General features: G+C 34.7%; 1 pseudogene; it reads left to right on the top strand.

Moving 5' to 3' along the window:
• The first annotated feature begins 315 nt into the window (after positions 1-315).
• Positions 316-3,305, top strand: LOC107868997 (annotated as a pseudogene).
• The last annotated feature ends 23,275 nt before the right edge of the window (positions 3,306-26,580 follow it).

Genomic DNA, 26,580 nt, shown 5'->3' with positions numbered 1-26,580 from the left:
CCCCTGACTTTGGGAAATTTGATTCTATTTGAGTGATTATGGATTGATTGACCAAGTCAACATATGTCATTCCTACGAGAGCGAGTTGGAATGCATAGAAATTAGTTAAGATCTATATTAGAGAGAGCGTTCGATTGCATGGTGTCCCTATTTCTATTGTATCCGATAGAGTATGATATTTACCTTGGGTTTTAGAGAACTATTCAAAGTAAGTTGGGTACTCAACTTGATTTGAGCACAACATTTCATCCTCAGAAAGACGGTAAGCCTGAGAGGACAATTCAAGTATTGGAGCATATGATCTAAGCATCTGTCATGGACTTTGGAGGTAATTGGGACATTACTTACCCCATCCAGTGTTTGTCTACAACAATAGTTGTCATTCCAACATTTAGATGGAGGTGTAGATATCCAATGGGATGGTTTGACTCATTTAAGTTGAGACCTTGGGTTATAAATTTGTTGAGGGATTTGGTGGATCATGTGAGACTGATTCAAAAGAGGCTATTAGCTTCCCAGAGTACACAAAAAAGTTATGTCAATCGCTAAACCCATTATTTATCGTATATGATTACAGAATGATTTATGTTGAAAGTTTTACCCAGGAAGGATCTGATGAGATTCATGAATGAAAGGAATCTTAGTTCGAAGTTCGTTATCCCTTTCGAGATCTTTGAGAAGTATGATGATGTGGTGTATAGGATAGATTCTCCTCCATTTATCAGCTATTCATCCTATTTTTCATGTCTCTATGTTGAACACTACAAGACACTACAAGAAAAAGGCTTATTAAGGACCAACATATAAGATGGGTAAAAATTCTGGTCCCTAAAACACTACGTATAAGGACCAAATTTTTTCCTAGTCCATAATTATTGTCCAATTAACAAAGAGCCTTGATATAGTCTCTAATATTATCAACAATTGGTCCCTAATAGCCTAATGCCCTTATCAATTAAGCTCGTGAATGGCCACCAACACAAAATTTGGTTCCTCAGAAAAATTAAAACAAAATAAAGAATTGAGTTTTTTATTATAAATTTAATCCATAAACCCTTTCATAACATGAAAACCTCATTGCTCAAATACTCAATTTTATGATGCTACATCTTAAATCACTAACCATAAATCCCTTTTCAACCTATTGTCTACAAAATCAACTTGAGATCTACTCTGGAAAAGTACAAATGTCTATAAATATCCTATAAGAAAGTTGAGAGTGCAACCCATTGGAATCATTGTGTTTGCTACTATTATGGCTACACTCTATATGTTAATCTACTATAACTTGCTAACCTCTTGATCTTAGAGAACAAGAGGCTCTTTATACAAAACGAGACTAGAAAAAATAGGGGATTTAACATGAGTCATATGAGTTCTACATGAAATTACTCAATTTTCATAATTGTGTGCATTAATTTTTAGGTTTTCAGGTATTGATCCAGGCTGTGGAAAAATTAGTTAAAAATAAACCTCCTAAAAAGATGACTTTGAATCAGCTTGCATAGTTATATTCAATCTTATTAACTGCAACAGTGGTAAAAATTTCCCTGTGGATTTACTACAGAAGCTCAGGGAATGACATTGTTCGCACCGATGCAAGGGTATGTGTTTAGTATCCTTTACCATCTAGCTTCCATGTCCTCTTCTGATGATCGATTTGGCTAAATTATCAATGTATTTGTCAGGATCACTATTTCAATATGGTTACTAATGTAGTCAGGTTGATAGCAGCAGTAATTGCTGATAAGTTTTATTGGTAGATTGATCCTTCTGGTGCTCTTATCCTTTCTATTTACATAATCACAAACTAGACATGCACTGTGATAGAGAATAAGGTACATTCTCTCATGTTCCTATTTTTGTATACTTAAGAAAAGTCCAATACATGTATCTGGACTATTCTACAAATTCAAGACAAAAACTATGACACTTAGAGAAGTTTGAAGGTATGAGAAATCAACTGAACCCCTCATTTGGTAACTTTAATTTCAATATTTATTTCGTCAAATTGCACAAATTTAACATCGATCTCCAATTCCAAAAATTTACTGTTGTACTAGAGGTGGCAGCTAAGGAGTATCTTTTGGATTTTTTGTCTCTAAAATTTGTTACAATTCACCAAGATGTTCGATTTCTGTAATAATCTACCATAAAGTATGTTGTCCTCAATTTTTAACACATGGAGTTAGGCTTCGTTTTAAATTTGACAAAATAATCAATGGTGGTTTCTGTCTTGATTCTAACACTCACTTTCTAGATCGACAAAAAGCATTGGAAACTACAATGAAGGATATTAATTGCTTGTTTGGCAAAGGAAGCATTACTAGATTTGGTAGTGCTGGCAGAGCTCTAGTGAAACTTTTTTGAGTGGTTGCTTGACACTAGACTTTAGTTTAGGTGGCGGCATTCCCAAAGGTAGAATTGTTGAGATATATTAGCCCAAAAGTAGTGGAAAGACTACCTTAGCTCTTCATTCTATTGCAGAAAAACAGAAGCTAGGAGGCAATGCAATGCTTATTTATGTTGATCATGCTTTTGATCCTTACTCCAAAGCACTTGGAGTAGAATTAGAGAATTTGTTTATCTGCTAGCCTAATCATGGGGATATGGCTCTAGAAATTGTAGACCAGATATGTATATCAGGTGTTGTAGAACTTATTTGTATTAATTTAGTCTCAGCCCTCACTCCGGGAGCTAAAATTGATGGTCAAATTGAGATGCAACAAATGGGTTTACAAACATGCCTGATGAGTCAAGCTTTACGTTAAATGCCAGTCATTGCTTCCAAAGCTGGATGTACTTTTATATTCCTTAATCAGATAAGATACAAGATTGTTGTTTATTATGAAAATCCTGAGGTAATAAATGAAGGGATTGCCTTAAAGTTTTTTTCCTCCATTCGATTTGAGATCCTTCCTACAAGAAAAATAAAATTTTCAAAATAAGATAAGGAAGTGGGCCTTAAAGTCCAGATGATAGTTCGAAAGAGTAAGGTTTCTAGACCATACAAGCCAGTAAAATTTGAAATTATCTTTTAAGAAGGAGTGAGCAAGCTGGGTTGCATATTAGATTGTATTGAACTGATCGAGTGGTGTCTAAGAAGGGTTCATAGTATAACTATGGAGAGAATAGTCTAATAGGGATGAGAGAAAGAATTATAATATTTGAGAGAAAATCCTCTTATCTTTGATGAAATAGAAAAGATGGTTAGGTCATTGGTTCAAGAGGCAACAGGGTTTGGAGGTTCTTCTTTATTGGAACATAAACTACCACAACTTCTAGAAGAAGACGCACTTCAATAGTTGCAATAACATGAATCATATTTCTTCTTTGACTAATTATAACAACAGAGCATTTTACAATCAACATTGACATCACTGATTCTACATAAGAAATAAAAAAAATTATATGAGACCATTTTCGTACTCTATAGAATGTTGAAGAAAGATGTATATTCTTGTACACTAATACAGTTTGGCTGGGATACGATATGGTTACGTCTTTCATTTTTGCCGGTTACGTAAACAAGTATGCTCATTTTTCGATGCCTGAAGAATTATATGAGAAAAACTAATGAGACTAATTATATTCTATTTTTAGTTGTTCAATTAGTATTATCCTGGAGGATTAGTGGATACGTGCAATGCCATTACATTATAAGTTATTTTTAAGATGTTATTCTTTATATAAATGCATTGTTTTAACTAATACACAAATGTCTTTCCCGATTGGATTGCGGTTATAGGGAAGAAGATAAAGATGAGTATTTGTATTACATCTTGAGTGTTTATAGACAAGGTTGGACAACTTTTGTAAATCAATTGAAACTTTGTGTCTTATCTCATCCTCTTCCATATCCTTGGCATCAATGAATTGACACTTCACACTCAGATTTGTTAAAGAGCCTAACTTAAGGTAACATTTAAGACTTATTTTATCTATTACATTGTACTCCTTTTTCTTTACATTAAAATTGTCAAGATAAATTATTTTGCAGACAAAAGGATGAAATGTTTAGGCTAGTGTATTTCTTTCCAGTTTGTTAACAATTTGAAATTGAATGCAATATTTTTAGATTAAGTACTTATTTAGTAGGTGCTTGGCCATGAAAATCTAAAAAATTAAAGTTGCAGTTAAGGTTGTGTTTTACAAATATAAATTTGAATTATTTTTTAATACTTGTAAAAGAAGTGGGAGTGAAATAGACCTAGTTTTCTCTTAATCATCAATGAGACATATTTCACAAAGAAGTGTTAGATCTAAGTCTGTAGCACTATATCAAAGTGTCCTTAGGTAAATCTTTTAACATGTTTTGTTCCTCCAATGAAAAATATCCTCCTTTACCTATGAACTTAAGTCTTACCTCCTTTCAGGAATATGTAAATTAACTTCGTGATTTTTTTGAGTTGAACTACATCCACAAAATGCTAAAGCTTGTTATTTTAAATTATTTTTGGGTGGAATTTATTATCTTTGAATTATCTTTTATGGACTTGCATTTTCTTGGTTGTTTATTAACCTAAGGAGGTGTTAATTTCTGATCATCAAATATCATACGATAGTGTATCTTGTTAGATTAGTTAACCAACATTTGTATTTAGCCCTGGAGTCGCATCAAGATCGCTCAGTCTGGAATAAAAAAAATCTCTCAAGTTGTTTTCTTTAGCTAATGAATAGTGCCATCACCAATTTAAATCTAATTATTAACACCTGCAAAGCTTATTTTGTTAGAATGAGAATAAATTGTATCTCTTTTATGTCGTATTCTCATCCAAAAAAATTGTTTTTCTACTAAACTGAACTGCAGTATGATAATGTTAGTTTTTCGCTACCTTTCTCCTTAATCTCTATATATGATGGTTGTGAAATACAGTATTAGATAGAAGATCCAGTTTTATTAGATTATTTTGTAGTGTACGAATAGCTGTTGTATATATAACATTTATCTTGATTTTTGGTGTTTGAGTGCCAGCTGGATATTGATATGACTAGTGTTTTTTTATGCTTTAAATGATTCAATTGCTACTATTTACATTTATTGTAGGTACAAGAGAGAAGGATTGAACAAGCTACAATTACAAGATTTAAAGCTTCAGTTTACAAGTCGAGATGGAATTATGATGATTTCAAATAAGTTGACAAATTTTTGGTCATTTTCTAGGATTGTTGAACAAAACATTAGAATATGTACGAAACTTGTGTAATAGTATTGTTCCTTAAACATTTGTCTATACCATTGGTTCTTTGCGATGTTAATACATAATTTATAATCAATACAAGTTATAACTCTGTTTATATGTGCATTTGAGATTTTCTATCTTAAAATGGTATAATATCTTAGCAAAACATTCTTTAATACTACTGCACTTTCGCTTAAATTGTAAACAGATCATTAGGGACCAAAATTTTTTTCTTTCTTTAAGGACCATATGTTTTGCTGCATCAGACCTCTATGGACCAGTTGAACTTGTCCCTGAATATAGTATTCCCCAATCAATTAGTATGTTTAGGGACCATAATATGATCAATAAAAGCATTCTAAGAACCAAAAATCTTTTGGTCGCAAATACTCATCAACGATCAAGAATTTAATGTCGTCGCAATTGATCTTTGTGGCATAGCTTGTAGGGACGGGTGGCGACCAAATTTTTGTGATCCCTATTGACTTTTAGGGACCTCAAATAGACTTTTAGGGACCATTTTTCTCATCCCTAATAGTCCTTTTTCTTGTAGTAAAAGAAGTACCATCCTAATGATGCCCATGTAATTAGATGGCATTCTGTTGTGCTAAAGCCCAATTTTTCCTTTGAGAAGGAGTCTATTGCTTTCTTAGATAGAAAGACTAGAAAGCTGAGATCTAAGAGTATTAAGTTAGTTAAGGTATGGTGGAAACATCGCCTTATGAAGGAGTCTACTTGGGAGGTCAAATTCGATATGCATCGTAGATACCCCTAGCATTTTACCACTCCAGGTACCTTATTTACTTTTAGTTCAGATTTGAACTACTTTTTTAGTTCTGGATAATACAGCAATTTGTTAAGAGAAATTTTCTTTTTTAAGTGCTTTGATTATTTTGCCTTTTCTCATAACTGTTATGTGTTAATTTTGAGGTGCGGGGATGGTTATCATTCCTTCTTAGGCTTCCAGGAATGATTTAGGAGAGTTTGACACTTTTAAAAGCTTTAAAAGCCATTAGTTTGACTTTGGTCAATATCCCGTGATTTAGGTGCTTGATGGAGATTTTGATAGTTTTCGATCTGGAATTTCAATTTTGGATTAGTGTTGGGGTCAGTTTGAGTTTGAAACAGTTATTTTGCATTTCGAACCTTATTTCTAAAACTAGTAAAAATAACCTTAATAGGGTCCCGTGGTTAATTTGTTGAAAACAACTTCTTTTCAAAACTGTGTTGCTCCCAATGAGTTTGAAACATTAAAAATAACTAAGTATCATATAATTTTTATGTTTATGTGGTCCAAAACAAATCTCAAGGGCTAGGCATTTCTTTTACTTGAAAAATCTGTTGGTGTAGCATTTTTTAGTGCATTAGGCTCTTTATCGAGATTGCGTGGACATGTGTTGCAATTATAGGCCTCAATGATCTCCTTCACTATGATTGCATGATGTATGGGGATCACAATAGGTTAATTGGTGAACTAGGTCAGGTTTGACCATGGCGGTCACGAGGCCCTTCTCTCATGGTCATGATGGCTGATTGAAGTTTCGATCGATGTTGACCCTTTCAATCTTAGGGTGGAGTTTGTGATTGTAATGTACTATTCACTAAATAGTATAAATACTTCTTTTTGGAGATTTCCAATATTTTTAGGCCTTGGAGCTTTGAAAATAGGGAATTTTTAGGGGTTTTATCACCACTATTCCTTAGGTAGGATTCTAATTCATCTCCCTATCATTTCCTATGATTACATCTTTGAAGACTTCTTTTAATCAAGATTTGAAACTAGAATTTGTGAGTTTTATCAGTAGAGCATTGAAATGATTTTTCTCTGATATCAGCCTCACTTTAACTCATTTTCATTTAGGTTTAAATCTATAGACTCCTATAAACTTGGGGAACAAGTTTATGAAATAAAAATTTTGTTTTTACCCTTTTCATTTTCAAACCATTTTTGAAACTACTTAGGACCCAACTTAAATATAGTACATATGGGTATCATTACCTTCCTATTAATGTGTAAATTCTATTTTTCAATGTGTAAGCATACCCTGAGACTATTAAAAAGGGAATTTTTAAATGTGTAAGCTCGCCCTAAGACTATTCGAAAGGGAATGTCTCAGTGTTGAAGATTCTAGGCTTGGATTTTTACACTTTGAGGTATATTATGGCTTAATTTTCTTTAGACTGGGATGGGTAGTTAATAAATGAGTAAAGCACGTTGTGGGTTGGGAAAATTATCAATGAAAGTATTATCTTAAGGTCGATATTAGTGTTCTGTGTCTATGTGGGAGCTTATATGCTAATTGGTGTTGACTCAATATATCATATTTTGTGTCTCGCTCTTGTCGGGGCTTTATTTGACATCATAGGCCTTACTTTTCCATTAAATATTATTTTTATTGATGTGATACTCGTTAGGGGGATTGGAAAGATGGTATAATCCTTATTTCAGTATTATTGTCTCTATTATGATAGAAAACCTGAGTAGTGGGGTTGGATTGATGTTCCGACATCTTACATGACTTTAGTTTGGTGGTATCATTCAAGAGATGTTATCATGAATTGTTGACACATTGAGTTAATTATGAGCTCACTTATACTTGTATTGAATGGATTATGATCTTTAAACTGACTGGTTGGGAGTATTACATTCTTAATTCATACATACATATATCATGAGACATTGGTACCATTGAGAAACACTAAATCAAAAGAAAATGAGATTTTTTTATGAAAAAACCCTTGATCTATGAATAATAGCTAGAGAGGTGAATGTAACACATTATAAACCCTTAATCTGTGAATACTAGCTGGAGCGGTGAGTTGATATTTGAGGTAGTATATGGGTTTTGACCCCTCACCCCCATGGGTCCTATCTTGGGACCACTGAGGCTCGGTAGGTATATACAGAAAGTCATGCGATGACTTTTAATTATTTATCATTTTTACATCTTCATTGCAATGTGTTTGCATATTACATTTTTCGTGTTTTATTATGTTACCTTAATGTGTACTTAGTTTTTATATATCTATCGTGTTTCTTTATACCGTATTGATCTTATATTATAGAACTATTAGTAGTGAAAGTGTGAGCTATCATTTGAGAACTTTTTTTGTTGGTGACATACTCATAGTATATTTAACTTGCATTATTTTATCTTGCTCAATTGTCCTATAATACCTATTGAGTACAAGTGGACCGTACTCACCCCTGCTGTGCTATTTTGGTGATGTCCTAGCTCGAGTACGAGATGCAATAGCTGATTCGTGCTACTCAGAGTTGTTATTTGAGGTATTGGCGTGTTGTAGAGTTCAAAGTTGATTTTTGGCCTCCTCTTCTCCTTATCTTTTCTTTACTTATTTTTTAAAAATGGATTTATGTATTCAGATAGTTGGTTATATTTTTGATGCTCTTGCACTTATGACATCAGATTTTGGAGGAATCTATATTATTTCTTGTATTATTTCTTAGCTCTTGCTACATATTTATATGTGTTAACCTAACTTTGTTCTGGAAGTATCATTTAATTAGTTTAGTTTACATTTTGAATTTCTTTACTTTTGGGGCAGTTGGCTTGTTACCTAGGATGGGTCTTGGTTGGTCCCATCATGACCTCAATATTTGGACCGTTAAATTGAGCAAGTGTACAATGGTGAGCATTTATAAAATAATGTAGTCTTGGATTTAGAGTATTTTCGCCTCACTCTGAAGACTTTCAACATTGTGTTTGTTGTTAATATGAAAATATAACTACAAAATCTATTGACAGGTATATGATGATGATTACGCCCCTTATATCCTAAAATTTTTCATTTCGAAGAAACAAGACATCCATCACTTAAAGGCCAAAAAGTACAAGATGTGACATCTATTATTCATGGTTCTTTTGGTTTAGCACCACTAATACTGGATCATACAAAAATTTGATGCACAATGCGGGTGTAATTCATATCCTCAAGTTTTAATAAAAAAGGTGAAGTAATTCAATCATGAAACGTTAAATAAAACACTTGTTAGGAGGCAAATCAATTTTTTTCATCATGTTATTTTTCATTTTGCGAGAGTATTAAATTGGAAATAAAGTCATTAGAAGTATTCAAAAGTAAGCTAGAGCTTTGAAATTACGTATAAGGTGGCCACCTAAAGAATCATATATGGTCAGGAAAATTTAAAGTACACAATGTGCTACTAATATTTTTTCCTTCGGACTTATAATAAGTTTCTTTTGTTCTCTTGTTAGGTATAGTGTGCATTGAGGGAAATGCTAAGTTTTAATTGAAGGGTGGGGAAAAACTCGACGTTTTAGTATTTTACAATGAATAATAAGCTCTCTCAATTTTTACCTGCATCGATTATTTTTTGAGGGATGTATGTTGAACAAAGTTAAAAAAAATTGCTTCTTTTAAGAGTAGTAAAAGAGAGACAAGAAAGAACTTTTGACTTATTTGATACTATCATTTTCATGTCTGAGCAAGAAGTTTCTTCTGAATGATTGATTAATTATGAAAATTATTAGAATTTTGGACATAAAAACTCAAGCTAGTAACAAATTAAAGATTTACGAAGCATGAAGTGCAGGTAACTTGTGCCACCCTTGTGCTATAAGGCTGTTGCGACCATGTTGAGCATGCATCACCCTTGTGTCGCAAAGGGTGCCTGGAGAAATTCCTATCAATACTGTCACACCATCTGTAGTAATACACTATTGGTGAATCAGTGAAGTATTTTTTTCATCCAACTTAATTTGATTTATAAAAGTCCACACCTTTTTATACGCTATAATACACTCTTAGCATAATTTTTTAGACAACTTCGAACTTAGACTACATGGTGGATGCCGGTGTTTATTGATATTTGGCTTCTCTTCATACTATTATTAGTTTTATTTTTATTGGAATGTCATGGTGCTTTTCTTCCAAGACTATGGCGCACTAACCATCTCGCTCTATGGTTAAGTTTATTTCATGATTTTTTTATTCACATATTGATTCAAGTAATTAGTTTATCGTATTGATTTATCTATGTATTTGAATTGAGCTTAACTATTTGATTATTTCACAAACTTTCGAATACTCCAACCCAGTTTCATTGCTATAAGGGATGACTTTGCTTGTGATCTATGATTATATAAAAAGAATAAAGCATCAAAAGAAGCTCTGGCCATACTCAAAAGAAATAAATCTAAGGGATAGGATTGTTGATGATCTTTGTGAACGTGTCCTGAAGGAATTTGATCATTGAAGAAAGTGAATCTCTGTGTCACTATTCATAATTTTAGAGGCGTCACAAATAATATACTCAGCACGATATAGAAAAATATATAGCAACAGACAATATTCAAAATACCAACAAGATGACTGAACCACCGGAAATTCAATAGCACAACATGGTTACTTATGGAACAACATTGCAAACATTAGAAGGGGTAGAAAATGTCGAGAACTAGTTATCTTATAAAGCATGAAAAAGAACATGCAAAAAGAAATAAAGTTGAGTAGTGTTGATATACAAGAGAAGCAGAGTGGGGGAATTATATAGAAAAATGTAGACAGGGCAATAACTAATCAGACTATCAACAAGAAATCAAAATCACTGAAGCATCACAACATAGTTACTTGTGGTACAGTAATACAAATAGTAGACAAGGGTATCAATAGTGGAGAATTAACAGTCTTGAATAGCTATAAGGAGAATCTATAAAATGAAACAGAGCTAAGAAATATTGATATACAGGGGCAACAGAGTAAGAAAAAGGATGTTGAAGTAATAAATGAAATGGATGAGGCCATTCCACTTGAAAATGTTAAATATATGGTACTTTTGGATATGGATAACTCAACAACCTTTGGATAAAATCTACAGTTGAAAGTGCAGATTCTACAACAACAATTTATGACTATGCTAATAGCATAACTGCACAGAAAAGATATGATATGAATAAGATAATTCCAGCAGGATATGTAGGAGAATTGGTGAAATCGGGTGATGTTGTTATATCTTTGGGACAAGTTAAATATCGAAATCAAATACTTCATGAAATCCTCACACACAAGGTGGATTCATTGGCTATAGAGGATGGATAATAGGAAAATATTGATATTAATGCAGATTAGATTTTAAAGATGCACACTTATCACCTGGAATAGAAAAAGCTATTAGATCAACTAGGAAAGTTAATAAGCAATGTAACAAAGAAGCTACTCAGCAAGTCAAATGTCAACAAAAGAGTAAGGTGGTCTCCCAATATGTTAAATCATGATGAAAGCCCTGATTTTCAACATTAGATTAGCAAAGACACAAAAAGCATGTCAAAGTTTTCATAAATTTGCTTTGTGGCTCGACCATAGACTTTTCACATGTTAGGATAATAAATAGATAAAGAATAGATTGGAAATGTCTTCTGTGCTTCATAATAGAAATGGTAATGTTTGGGTTTCTGTTAATCATGGATATGATGGCAAAGTGGTACGTAACTTAGACAAATATATTACTATTAAGTTATATACTTAGCCCACTTCAAATATCCTTTTTGGTACTTTTATTTATACAAAATGTGATAAGGTTTAAAGGTTGGAATTGAGGGATGAGATTTTCTCTTTGAATACTGCGATTAATGGTTCCTGGTTGATTGGTGGAGATTTCAATATTGTTAAATAAAGAGATAAAAATTGGGGGTAATTCAGTTACTGCAGTAGAGTATAATAATGTTAGGCCTTGTATCTTATGAATTAGTGCAATGACGGTTCAAGGGCACCCCATTTACTTAGTGGAGTGGTAGAGCAAGAAATGATTACATTTTTGAGAGGTTGGATAGAATTCTCAAACAATCAAAGTTTTTGAATAATTTCCCTCATATGGAGGTAGAGCATCTCACTAGAAAAGGCTTTGATCATGCTTCTATATTTCTTTCTTGTTAAGGAACTTTCACTCATGTTAAGAAATCTTTCAGGTTTCATAACTTCTGGACTGAGTATGTTTAAAGGGGTGGTCACATTAAATTGGGACTCCAAATATTTCTCTAATACTTTTTTTGTTTTCAAAAGATATACAAAGAAAGTAAAAAGAGTGTTATGTTTATGGGGCAAGATGACATATGGTGATATTTTTAGCAGTTAGAAATAAGGGTATAAACTACAAAGATGAAAGAAAAACTCTTTGAGGAATTTTATTCTACTGAAAATAGAGTTATTATGCAAAAAGCTAAGGCCGATTATACTAAGTATATGCACCTTGAGAAACCCTAGCTTGTTCTTCACTTAGTAATTTGAGAGATTTTAAGTGTGTGTTTTATTATGTTTTTCGATGATAATGAGGTCCCAAAAGGGTTTTAAGGTCGTCGGTCACAATTGGAGAAAAGGGAAATATCCAAAGTACCCTTAATAAAATGCTGAAAATTATCGTCAGTGACTATGTGTCACCTTACGACTCGTGAGAACATGTTACGAATCATCATAACGACTCATAGTCTTAGCACAAACATGGGGCCTCCTCACTGGGTTGCCTACGAAAATCACCTTACGAATCAAATAAATTCATTATGACTTGTGACATTCCAGTCATAGTCACAAAAGAAACCTTGGCTATTACACTGGATTGGTTACAAATGTCACCTATACGACAAATATAGAGTCTTCACGACTTGTTAGGTGGGAGTCGTGTTCAGGACAGAATAAATGGACAACCTCACTGGTTACCTTATGACTCAAGCCCTGCAACTCATAAAGAGATCTTACGACTCGTTGGGTGAGTCGTATCTTGAGCAGTAGGCTCAAATCACAAAAATTATAAAGGCCAATATTCAGGGGTGTTACATCCCCCCGCACAATTATTTATCCCCTAATGATAATTCAAGGCATCTCTTAGAACAATTATAAGACCAATGCACAACCATAATTTCCTTTAACCATGTCCGAAAAAAAAGATTATAATTATGAAAACACATGCCTTAAGCACGATTGTCTAATTCAGGGAACAAGAATAGATACTCAGACTTCATGTACTCTTTGGCTTCCCAAGTAGATTTTTCTACCTTATGGTTACTCCATAGAACCTTTACCAAAGCCACATCCTTAGTCCTCAAACGATGCACTTTTCTAGATAAATTCTCCGCCAAGACTTCCTCATAAGACAAGGAATTCAAAATACAAACATCTTCAATAGGCACCACCAAAGAAGCATCACCCACGCACTTCGTCATCATCAAAACATGTAAAAACGGTTGAACGGAACCAAAACTCAAAGGCAAATCCAACTCATAAGAATCCTTCCCCACTCTCCTCAAAATCAAGTATGAACCAACATAATGAGGGATGAGCTTCCCCTTTTTCCCAAAAATGATCCCTCCTTTCATAGGAGCTACCTTGAAGAACACCTAATTGCCAACCTTAAACTCCAACTCTCTTCATCTTACATCCACATGGGACTTTTTGCGACTTTGAGTGGTCTTAAGTCTCTCCCAAATCACCTTCACCTTCTCCATGGAATGGTAAACCTAATCTGGACTGAGCAATGTGGTCTCACCATCCTCTAACCACTCGACAGGAGATCTATAGCTCCTACTATAAAGAGCCTTAAAAGAAGCCATCCCAATACTAGTGTGATAACTATTATTATACATAAATTCAATGAAAGAAAATGATCCACCTAACTATAACCAAAATTAATCACACAGGCCCTTAACATATCTTCTAGAGTCTGAATAGTCCTTTCCACTTATCCATCTATCTGAGGGTGGAATGCGGTGCTACGATTCACTTGTGTGCCCAATCCTTACTATAATGAATGCCAAAAGCGAGAAGATAATTGTGTACCTCGATTCAAAATAATGGAAATTAGATCACCATTATGTTTAACTATCACCTAAATAAACAACTTCGCATAGTCCTCACAGGAAAAAAGTGAGCTGACTTAGTCATCCTATCCATAATGACCCAAATCGAATAACACTGATGACGAGACTGTAGAAGGGCAGTAATAAAGTTTATATTTATCACCTACCATTTCCACATAGACAACTTAACCTCTTGAGACATGCCGCCAGGCCTCAAGTGATCATCCATCACTTGTTGACACACTGTTGTCATGACTCGATTCACGAGTCATGATGGAACCTACTAAAACCCACTAGTAGATAAGCCAACATCGTCACCCAGAGCTAAGGCAATGGGTTAATTTGGTAGAAAAGCCCAACCGAGCATAAATACACAAATACAATTATAATCAACAGTGTTCCACTGAAAAAGATAATCAAAATACGAATACCAATCCAACGACTTGGTAATATTAGTACAAGAGCATCTAAGTATGATAAAAATAAATACAACCCATAAATCTAAAGTAGTCAATACATTTGTCTCAAATACAAAATACTGAACAAGGATAGAGGGAAAGAAACTCTAGGAGCTTACCCTATCTCAGGAAGATCAACACTACATGATCTCAACTCAGCAACGGTAAGTAGTACTCAGATCTACACCAAAAAGGTACAGAAGTGTAGTATGAGTACCAAAACAATGGGTACTCAGTAAGAAAAATTGATCGACTAAGCTAAATATATAATTAACTTCCCATTATCCATGATATCCCACATTTCACACCAACGGTCATTTGCCAACATTCATAATACTCATCAATTACTGTAATTGAATAACATTTACCAATGTACTCATAACCGTAATCATATCACCATCTAGAAATTTATCTCATCGATATAATCGATCTACACACTACTATTAACTAACCAATACTCTTTATTAAGCTACTAATTCACTAGTCATCAAATTACCTCTAGTTATTAGCCTAACCGATTCTTTACATAATCCTTATTCATGAGATTGTAACTAACATTTATTCCCTAATTTACCAACATCCAATATCTAGTTGAGGTTCACTATTAGAACATAGGCGCATTTAAACAATTCTCCTTTCTAACTATCATAATAACATTAATCACCATCTAGAAAAGACCACTAGTTTTCATTATACTCCTATATATCTAATCATTAACATATTTTAGTATTTTGCATCATTAATATACAAATCCTCAATTAATGGCTACTCGACATCATGACTTAGTCATCAATATCATTAATCATCACCCATGCTAACCTATTATCACCATTAGCCACTAACAACCACAATTGCTAGTTACCAGATTTCAACCAAACAAGGTTTACTAACTAGAATTCTAGACTTCAAGACATCAAGTAAGATAGTCACTTAATAGTCAACTATTCACCACATAACTCACTTTAATAAGAAATATACCATAATTAATCCATTTATCCAACAATATCTAAACTCACAGGGTGAATCCTCAAATGCCACACAATAACTCATTTACCAACTTGTCCTAATTCATTATTCGACATATACTACTTCTACTCACTATTTAACATTAGCAAGAACTACACTGCTTAATAAGTGATTAGTATCAAAAAATTATAACTTACATTCCAAGAATAACATCATATCTTCAAAGAAAATATGGATTTAATCATATAAAATCAAAATCATACATAAGCATATATACATATGTTCACCATACATAACATCAATATATCCTCCGAACTTACCCAGCATTATCATATCATCAATATATCCTTTGGACTTACTGGTCAACATAATAACATCAATATATCCTATGAGCTTATAGGGAATCATCATAAAATCAATATATTCTCCGGCCTTATCGAGCATTATCATAACATCAATATATCCTTTGCACTTACCGGGCATCATCATAACACCTATATATACTTTTGACTTACCAAGCATCATCATAACATCAATATATCCTCCGGACTTACCAGGCATTATCATACATATATAAGCAATCCAAATAACAGTAAATGCAAGCAACACTAGGGATAAAGTGAAAGAAAAGTAAGAAAATACATATCATCGGACCTCATTATTCATTATCAACATAATATATTAATAGGTGAATAAATAAGTATATCTATATGGTATGAACACTCACAACTTTATCGGGCTTAATATAATTCTTAGCATTTTAAAGTACAAAGCCTTAATTATATCTTCTAGGGCCACTCTTAATTAAAATGATTCATATTATTAGCACTAGAGGATTTTAGCACAAACATTAGTTTAATCACTAGGATTGAACATAATATGAGTAATAACATACTCCAAGGCCCACATGGTGATTTAGTCAATGATTTAAGTAATGGCGTAGTCATGGATTCAATCTATAAGACAAGTCATTGCTATCCAAGAATCATCAATAATCTAGCAACATATCAAGCACATCATTTCCAATACTAACATCATGAATAAACCATTTACCATGTTTAGTCATCATATTACCAATGGCATATTCTATGCATTTGTTAAGTATCTATGTTACATAGTCCAAGGTTAAGGCAGGTCGAGTTTCGCTTCTAATAACCCCAAATTTCTCAAGTCTAACGTCTACCAGAGGCTAAGCTAAGTCATATAAGTCATGTCTTAGAGGTTTATCATTACACACTAGTTCTATGGTGTAATTCTGACACGGCCTGAATTGGGGCCTTATCGCAATAGGCAATCCCAAGTCCATCCGGGATCGGAGACCGCCCCCTATGCCCAACCCAACCGACTAACATGTATCTTGAGTCTAATGAACTTAAAACATATAACAAGATAATGTATTTACCAATATGGTGACTTTGGGATAAGTCTATATTCGAGACCAACCCAACTAAGTCAATCCACCCAGTAATTGAAACCAACTTTCCAAGCCAACCAATTACCATGCCAAACGATGAGCCAAAACCAAGGCCAAATGCCCAATGTGTGTCTATATATATATATATAATATAACTTGATCAAACCATACCCAAGTTCACAGTTTTCCATACAAAGCCTCTAAACCAAACCGAAGAGTATCTAGTCAAGACATTTATATATATATAATATAACCTGATCAAACCATACCCAAGTCCACAGTTGTCTATACAAGGCCTCTAAACCAAATCGAAGAGTACCTAGTCAGGACATGGCCCGAACATAGCCATAAACCAAGTCTATGAAAGACAAAAGTACATAAATTAATTCATTGCGTGAAATAGATATCTTCCAAACTACGGAAGCCCACCCCTTCAATCCAATAACTGATCCCAAATCCAATCACTAAGTAGGAGGAGGAGGATGGCCGATTCTTGTATCTTGTGGGGATACAGCCACCCGAGGATGTGTTAGCGGTTGAATTCTTATTCTTGCATCGCTTGGGGGTACAAATACCCAAGAACGGCTTAGAAGGTATATGCTAGCATAGACTCAAGATAAGGATAAAATAATGCCATCCAATAAAACTAACTAAACCAATAATATGCATATAAACTAGACATATATATATATAACACCATGCCAAGAAGGGGAACTGGGTTTAGAATGCGTTTGAAACCATTAACCTAGGTATGTGTAGCTTAACCTTTCTTAACCACCCACGGGCTATATAGGGCTAGTTTAACCCCCTGAACGTGCCCGATGTGTGTAGCCGCATGAACTAGAGATACCATAAGAGAAAGGGATTCCCAAGTACCCTTAGCCTCTATGATATATATGTACAGTGTAGTTAGAGGATTCTCGTATACCTCAAGTATCATAAAAGGGTCGCCATTCCCTACCCCACATATTGTCAAAAATGAGTTTCAAGTGTTCATTCTTTGAAATTCCACCTTCACAGTTAGCTATTACACTCTGCCATTATTGCCCAATTAATACCACTTCTAACCAACCAATTCATTGTAGCATTTATCATTTACAAAGGCTATTAATAGTAGGATCATCATAACAACTATAACTTACAAGTATTGTCCTTAGCCAAGTCTTTTAAGGTAAAGGGATTCCGATGTACCCATTTACCAAGTTATCTAAGGGGAGTCCAATGCATCCCATAAGTATGCATTTATTATATTAGCTTGGGGGATTCCATTGTAACCCACAAGTGTTTCTTTAACATGTTTGCTTTGAGGATTTCATTATACCCCACAAGGATGTTCAATTAAGCCATAACCACTATTCGAACAAATTTCATTATTTCATTCACTTGGGGGATTCCAACATACCTCGTAAGACCTTACCCTTTAACCTTTCCAAACCATTCACACCATTTAAGCTATTTAATACCATTGCAAATATTTAAAGTATTTATACCATTCAAACCATACAAAACCATTCAAATCCATTTAGGGTTCCATTACCAAACCATACCATGCAATAGTTCTAATGAAAGTTCCACAATAGATTGAAACGTTCTTTTAGGCATTTTATCGAACATGTTGAGGGCATACCTTTACCAAGACCAAAACCAAAGCATAAACCATCATAATTAAGGTTACCTATGAACCATTTGTTACACCATAACAAACAAGCACCCATATGTGCAAACCTTTACCAAAAATATGTAAGAACATAGTTTAAACCAATACCAAACAACATACGTCAAGACCCTCAACATTGCTTCAAAACACCATTTATGATCTCACAAATCAATGCTTAAAACACATTAAATCATTTATTTAGTTGGAACTAACAATGAGGGAAGAATTGCATTCCTTATACAAGATATTTCTAGAGAGTAACATGAATCTTGAGCCCTTTGAAGAACACATATAGAAACCTTAGCCTGCAATCTTCAAGAGAAAGTTTGAGAGTATTTGTAGTGTTTCTATTCTTTAACAAGTGTTATGAGAGTCCACCAAGGGTTATATAACGTGAAGAAATAAGGGTTTTAAGTTGGTAAATGTCCGGATTACCATCACTTAAAAGCTGGAAACTAAGTCCTAGGAGGGTACAACTACCCATGTAAACCATACCCTAGGGTATGAGTGGTACCTTAACTGGTACCCTAAACTTCCCCAAGACAAGACCCTCCACACTGGTTCCAATACGACTACACCAACCCAACTAGTACCATAGGGTACGAGTAGGGTACGAGTTGTACCCCAAACTGTATCATGGACAATTTTCACAAGACCAACCAACAAAGCACCGTATGACTTGGCATTGTACCCCTCGTATCCAAGCATATGACTCATACAATATTGTGTCATATCTTGGACAGTAACTAAGAAAAATTTACTGCCCAATATACGAGTGAACCATAAATCCATCCCTCAACCCGTATCCAACGGTACAAATGGTTCCCTTGAGTCAAACCAAGTCTAGTAAGTCCAAAACCCAAGAAATTTTGCAAGGGTCAAATACCCAGGGTGTTATAGTCTCCCCCACTAGGATCATTCATCTTTGAATTTCGGGTAAATTTAGGAATAATCACAAGTTAGCCCATCAACTTTCCCTCTAACAAAATAGAAGAAAGGGATATAAATAAAGATGAAAATATCATCCCATAACCCCAAACACAATTTACACCCCATCACCTTCATCCCGACCTCTAACTAAGTTAGAAAACAAAGATGTAAAAGGAACCATTCATTACCTTTAACCAAGTTAGAAAGAAAGATATGTCAAAAATCACATTCCCTTCACACAAATATCTAGAATGAAGAACCAATGAGGATCCTTGGACTCCATGTCACCTTCTACATCCAAAATGACTTTCTCAGAACTATGACTTCTCCATTAAACCTTTTCCAAAGCCACAACATTCATTCGCAACCACCAAACTTATTGATACAAGATCCTCACCAAAAATCCTTAAGGAGCAAGAAATCCAAGATACCAGTACCATGCAAAGAACCAACCAATGAAGGACCATTTATACCATACCTCCATACAACCACATTGAATATCAAATGAATGGACTCATGTCAGGAAGCAAGTCCAATTCACCAATGAGGATCCTTGGACTCCATGTCACCTTCTACATCCAAAATGACTTTCTCAGAACTATGACTTCTCCATTAAACCTTTTCCAAAGCCACAACATTCATTCGCAACCACCAAACTTATTGATACAAGATCCTCACCAAAAATCCTTAAGGAGCAAGAAATCCAAGATACCAGTACCATGCAAAGAACCAACCAATGAAGGACCATTTATACCATACCTCCATACAACCACATTGAATATCAAATGAATGGACTCATGTCAGGAAGCAAGTCCAATTCAACTCATAATGTCCCAAGGCACATCACTACGAGAGCTTGAGTCTAACTATACACCACCACTTCTATGTTCAACCTTATTAAAAGCAAAAAGAAGTTAACTTAGGCCACCGGGCTCTACGTCGTACATCTATCCCGAAACACTACTCCACTCCCATCACCAATATAATAGGAAAACCATAAGTAAGAGACAAGGTAAAAACCATAACCAAACATTATAATCAAAAACCCTAATATTTAAATAAAAACCCCAAAAACCATAACATAACTATGTCATGAAAACAATTATTAAATCATACCTCCCCAGGCCTCTTAAGTATGTACACAACTATCGGTATTTCTACCAATCACAACATTCAAGCCTACCACTTATATACCCACGGTATAATCTATCCTTCCAAAGATCTAGTATCCTTTATAATTTCACAAAGGTTTCCACCACCTATTCTCTTCCAGGTCATTTCTCTTGACAATAACTTTACCTTAATATCCAAAACCTTATTTCTAGTAGTCACCTCTGACTGTCCCCCACTTAGGGACTTCTACATTTATCATTTACAAAGAACCACCATGTTTTCCAAGCTACTACCACCCTAATCAAGAGAAGGGTCATTAATGAACCAAATTATAAGAATTACCCATGCCACCCTATGCAAGATCCTCAAAATAAGACAAGGCACTGTAAGTACTAAAGACTTCATAACAACCACCTAGGTCATCATGGAGAATTATCCTGACAAAACCATACCATAAAAAGGATCCTTAGAATTAGAAATAGAAAGGAACACAAGCACATATACCATAAATAACGTAACATAAAGCCAAGACTCAGATCCAGGAAACAAGGTGAATGCAGAATGTGAACCTTAGGCATATGTTCTAATAGAAAACATGCAATACGAGTAGAGTACTCTCTTAACCAAGGTCGAAGAGAATCACTAGAACACGCAACCCGACCATCCCTTATGGTCTACCGCTAAGGGGAAAATTATAGATTAACCACCAACCTTTCTCCCATGGCACCTATAAGCATGATACTCCGCCCTAACGGGTATCACCGAAGATGTATACTAAGGACACTAGGTTTTTCTATAACAAAAATCTCATCCAATCAAATTCTACCTAGATCCCAGTATAGTCACACAAAATCCATGCACTAAACCATCCATTGACTAGAACTCCAATCCACCCGTTCAACCTGAACTTTTGGTCTATAAGTCACAACTTTCCCACTATTTCTTTCCCCAAGAAATCAACCTTATCCTTTCCACATGCCTCATCTAACCTTCCAATTTACCTCTATAATTCTAATATTTCTATCCCCTAAGCTAAAAAATTCCCTTTAACAAAATCATACATCTAAGATTTATACATAGTGTCAATCAACCACCATTCACCACTAGTAAAGTACCCTATGTAAGACAAAATATACATATAGGGGCCTCCCCCATTAGAAGAATACTCTAGCTCTCTTAATCCCCTCCGACAACCTATGCAGTTTCTAGGGTACTATTTCCTTTATGCATATAAAAACGGAAGCACTCCATAGAGAGACACTAACAAATGGAACCTTTTATCTAAAAGATCCCTTAATCACTCCTTTAACCCACCCAAAACTATTTTATAAGGAACAAATAAAAAATTAGAAAAATTTTAGATATAAAACCAATCCCAAACTGACCTCCCCATTAAGAAGATGCCATGAGGGTATTCAAGTAGACCCCAGGAAATTCAGTCACTATTAAATCTAAATACAAAAAAGGACCTTCTAAGTTAGAATCTATAAGCCAGACCAATCAATAATAGAGATATCTCTTTGAAGATCAGTCTTCGATCTCTAAGATATGATATAACCTTTTCCCTTAAAATCCATGGAATGAAACCATCTTCCCATTCCATAAATAATTCTATGGAGCCTTAAGCCAACCTTTTACAAATCCGACAGTCTGATGTGGCATAACATGAGGGCAAGTAATCCGTCTCCCAAATGACATCAAAATCCACCATATCTGTGTTGAACAAATCTACCAAGATCCTTTTATAGCTGACAGATACCACATATACCTATAGACTTCTTTGGAAATCACAGAGTCACCTAACAGGGTAAAGACAAAAAAAAGAGCATAAAACAACCTTAGGACCAAAATCAAAATACAAAACTACAAATGGGGTCACAAAAGAGAGGGGACCCTAAACCAAGTAAACCATTCACATTACAAACAAAGAAGTTTTCAACATACCCATGTTGGTATCAGAAGATGCCCCAGACTCCAAAGGGATAGTAAGAGCATTAAGATGATCCCGACCAGAGCCAAAACATGGAGTAGCACCCTTTGGTGCAAGAGCTAGAAAAGTAGCAACTGATATCCTATTTTCCCAGGTAGCAATCCTGATAGAACATTCTCATTGCATATGACCCAATTGACCAAAAATAAAATAATAATTCCTCCCTTCATCATAACAACCATGATGTAACCGACCATAAAATCTATCAAATAAGTAAGATGATGTGGATTGGGAGCTAATAGCCTAAGATTGCGCACCTTATTCCCTAGAAGCATTACCACACTGACAATATGTATCTTCTAACAAATTCCAATAGGGATCATAATCCATAAAATAGGAGTTAGGACCTACCCAACTCTTTTCTCTTAGATCGCTTACCACCACACTATTGGCCTTTTATTTGTTCAGATAATCGAGACCCCCTTACCTTGTTTATTTCTTGACCTTGCCTTATTCCTCCTCATACTAATAGGACTTGACCAATGTGACAAAGTTGTCACCATCTAGATCAATAGATTAATAAAATATCAAAACTTGGCATTAGTAACCTCTCTTTGATGTAATTGAGAAGGAGGACAAGTTCTAAAATATGATTAGTGGAGACCAGTCGGAATCCATGAGGAAAACCAAAAGCTATAACCCTTGATCGGGTCTGTGCCCCATGAGTAGGACTACATCTATCCATGTTGTCCTCGAGTGGGATAGGTAAGCTTTCCTGGACTTTAAATCATTGAGGGGACATAACCTAAAAAGTGACCAAGGAAGATTCAGAGAAGAGTTCATGACCTTAGAATCCATAGCCCAATAGTAGAATAGTAAGGAGGTGAAACATTCCTAAATGTCTTGTAGCCTCCTGATTATAAGTATGGTGCACATCATACTTATAAGCAAGCCTCTACTCGTCACAGCATTGTGGATATCTCATAACACTAAAAGGAAAGGCTCTAATACCAACTTAGCATGACCCAAATTAGGGCCTTGTCAAAATAAGCAATCCCAAGTCCAACCGGGATGGAAGACTGTCCCTGATATCCAACCCAACCAATCGACATATATCCTAAGTCAAATGAACTCTGAAAATATAACAATATAATGAATTTAGAAATGTGGTGACTTTGGCATAAATCTATATCTGATACCAACCCAACCAAGTCAATCAAGCCAATAATTGAAACCATAACCAAGCCAACCAATAACCATACCAAACCATAAGCCAAAACCAAGATAATAGCCTAATGTATCTATATAAATATATATAACATAATATGATCAAATCATACCCAAGTCCACAGTTGTCCATACAAAGCCTGTAAACTAAATCGAAGAGTACCTAGTTGGGACATGCCCCCAACATAGCCATAAACCAAGTTTATGAATGGTAAAAGTATATAAAGTAATCTATGACATAAAATAAATGCCTTACGAACTATGAAAGATCACCACTTTAATCTAATAGTTGATCCTAAATCCAATCACTAAGCAAGAGGTGTAGAATGGATGGTTCCTATATTGCGTAGGGATACAACCACCTAAGAATAGGTTAGTGGGTGAACGCTAGCATGTACTTTAGAAAATCATAAAATAATGTCATCTAGTAACCCATTCTCAGGTGGTTGTATCCCTGCGGAAAATCATAAAATAATGTCATCTAGTAAAACCAAGTAAACTAACCATATGCATACAAACCATACATACATATATATAGCCAAGCTGGGAATAGAAACTGAATTTCGTATGCATTTAATACCATTAACCTTGGTATGTGTAGATTAATGTTCCTTAACCACCCACGGGCTATATAGGTCCAGTATAACCCCCTGAACAGGCCTCGATACATGTAATCGCACAAACCATAGATATCATAAGAGTAAGGGATTGCCAAGTACCCTCACCCTCCATGATACATATGTATAATGTACTTTGAGGATTCCTGTGTACCTCATAGTATCATAAAAGGGTCTCCATATCCTACCAGTCATGTTGGCAGACATGAGTTTCTAGTATTCGTTCATCAAACTCTCACCTCCATGATCAGCCATCACACCCCGCTATTATTGCCCAAGTAAAACCTTTTCCAATAAACCAATCCATTATACCATTTATCATTTACCAGGGATATTAATAGTGGTATCATTATACCGACTATAAATTTTAAGTATCATCCTTAGCCAAACCTTTTAAGGTAAAGGGATTTCCATGTACCCATTTGCCAAGTTAACTTAGGGAAGTTCTGTAATACCCCGTATTATTTTTAGCTTACTTCAGCTCCTAGTTTCATGCATAAGAGGCTTAAAATATGAAAATTTCACTAAGTATTGGGGACTTAGTATTATTTTTGGCCTCTTAACTTTGAGGACTTTTAAATTGGTCTTCTCAACCTCGAGACATAGTTTTTTGAGTTAATTCATGTTCAGGGGTGTAAGTAGCATGTCTCGGGGAAGTTTCAAATTTTTTCGATGAGGATTGGGTCATGTTTAGATTTTAATTCCAGCAGCTCAGCGTGATAGAATTACGTCGCGATCCATATACCAATGGACTCCTCATAGCATCACGGTGACCTATTAAACCATATTCCAGCTGTGAATTTAATATCCTGAGAGGCAGTTATATCTTTTCCCATCCATTTAATTCATAAAAACATGAATTAAAACATTAGTTAGGGCATTATTTGCCCATCTTTTCCAATTCCCACTCAAATAAAATACTACTCTTTCCCCAAGATCATCAAATTTCATTCTTTTTGTCCAAGGAAACAAAGAATTCAAGCTTCCAAAATCCAAGAACCTTCAATAAAGCTTCAAGATTGGTATTATATGTTCAAGATTAAGGGTTTAAGGTATGTGTGATATTCATATATAGGCACTTTTCACCCATGGAGTCCAAGAATCCTTTAGGTTTTAAATTATGAGTTTTTACATGATTATGTTGAACTATCTTCATGAATTTTTTGTTATTGCAACTTCAAGTTAAGATTATAAATGTTTTCAAGTGGAATGGACTATAGTATGTTTTCAATGTTGTAGTTTTCATATCATATCATGCGAGTCAGAATAAATCCTGAAATTATAATTTTATCATGTACTCATGCTATCTCCTCATGTTTAAAAGCATCCCCATGTTAAAGTCTTGATATCCTTGTGTTTAATGAAATGCCTAAGTGATGGGTTTTGAATGATGATTTCCCCTAATAGTTTCCAAAGCTTTTATATATCTATATTGTTATTTCCATTTAGTGCTGGAGCGTTATGAATACCCGATACTTAGTTGCTTACATAAATTTAGTATCTTCAAAATGATTTCAGATAAACCATGAGCATTGTCATTCTGTCAAGATATTTATAAATAGTTATTTGTTAAGTTAAGTTTAGTTCTGTCCAGTAATCAGTGTTAGTTCAATTAGGAGTAGGATTTAGCATCCAGCAAACCTAGGGATGGGGGATCACCTACTAGCGAAAACTAGGTCCTTAGAAGTAGTCCCTAAGTTCTAGAACTACAAAGCCAGTGTAGGATTATGAGATTTCACCCACTGGTTTAGGACTAGCATTCTCTTAGGGGTCACCCACCAGTTAGGACTGACTCCCTAGTTCTTCGGGACACTAGTTGAGTCAATCCACACAGCCATTGTTAGTACCCGTGGCCGGTACTAGCACCCTTCCAACTGCGGTTACGGGTTAGACGCTGATTAGCTCAAATTGGAGCATGCCGATTAGATGATATCTTCCACAGTCACAGTACAGTATTTAATATAGTTTCAATTCAGGTTTACTTGACCATAGCATACAGATTCTTAGTTATTTAGTTATCAGATTTCAGTATTTTAGCTTATAGATTATTTCAGAAATGTATATATTCTTGGTCTTGCATTCTCAGATATTTCAGTTTTCATGCATACTCAGTTATTCCATGCTTTAGAGTTAGTTCTTATCTTATATTCACAGTACCCTATGTATATCAGCCTAACCTCATCTTACATAATAGTACATTCAAAGTAGTGATGGCATAATCTTCTTTGCGCTATGATGTTTTATTTTATAGGTTCAG

Source organism: Capsicum annuum, chromosome 4 (genome assembly GCF_002878395.1).
Source record: "Capsicum annuum cultivar UCD-10X-F1 chromosome 4, UCD10Xv1.1, whole genome shotgun sequence".
Classification (NCBI taxonomy): domain Eukaryota; kingdom Viridiplantae; phylum Streptophyta; class Magnoliopsida; order Solanales; family Solanaceae; genus Capsicum; species Capsicum annuum.
This window is presented reverse-complemented; position numbering and strand designations above follow the sequence as displayed.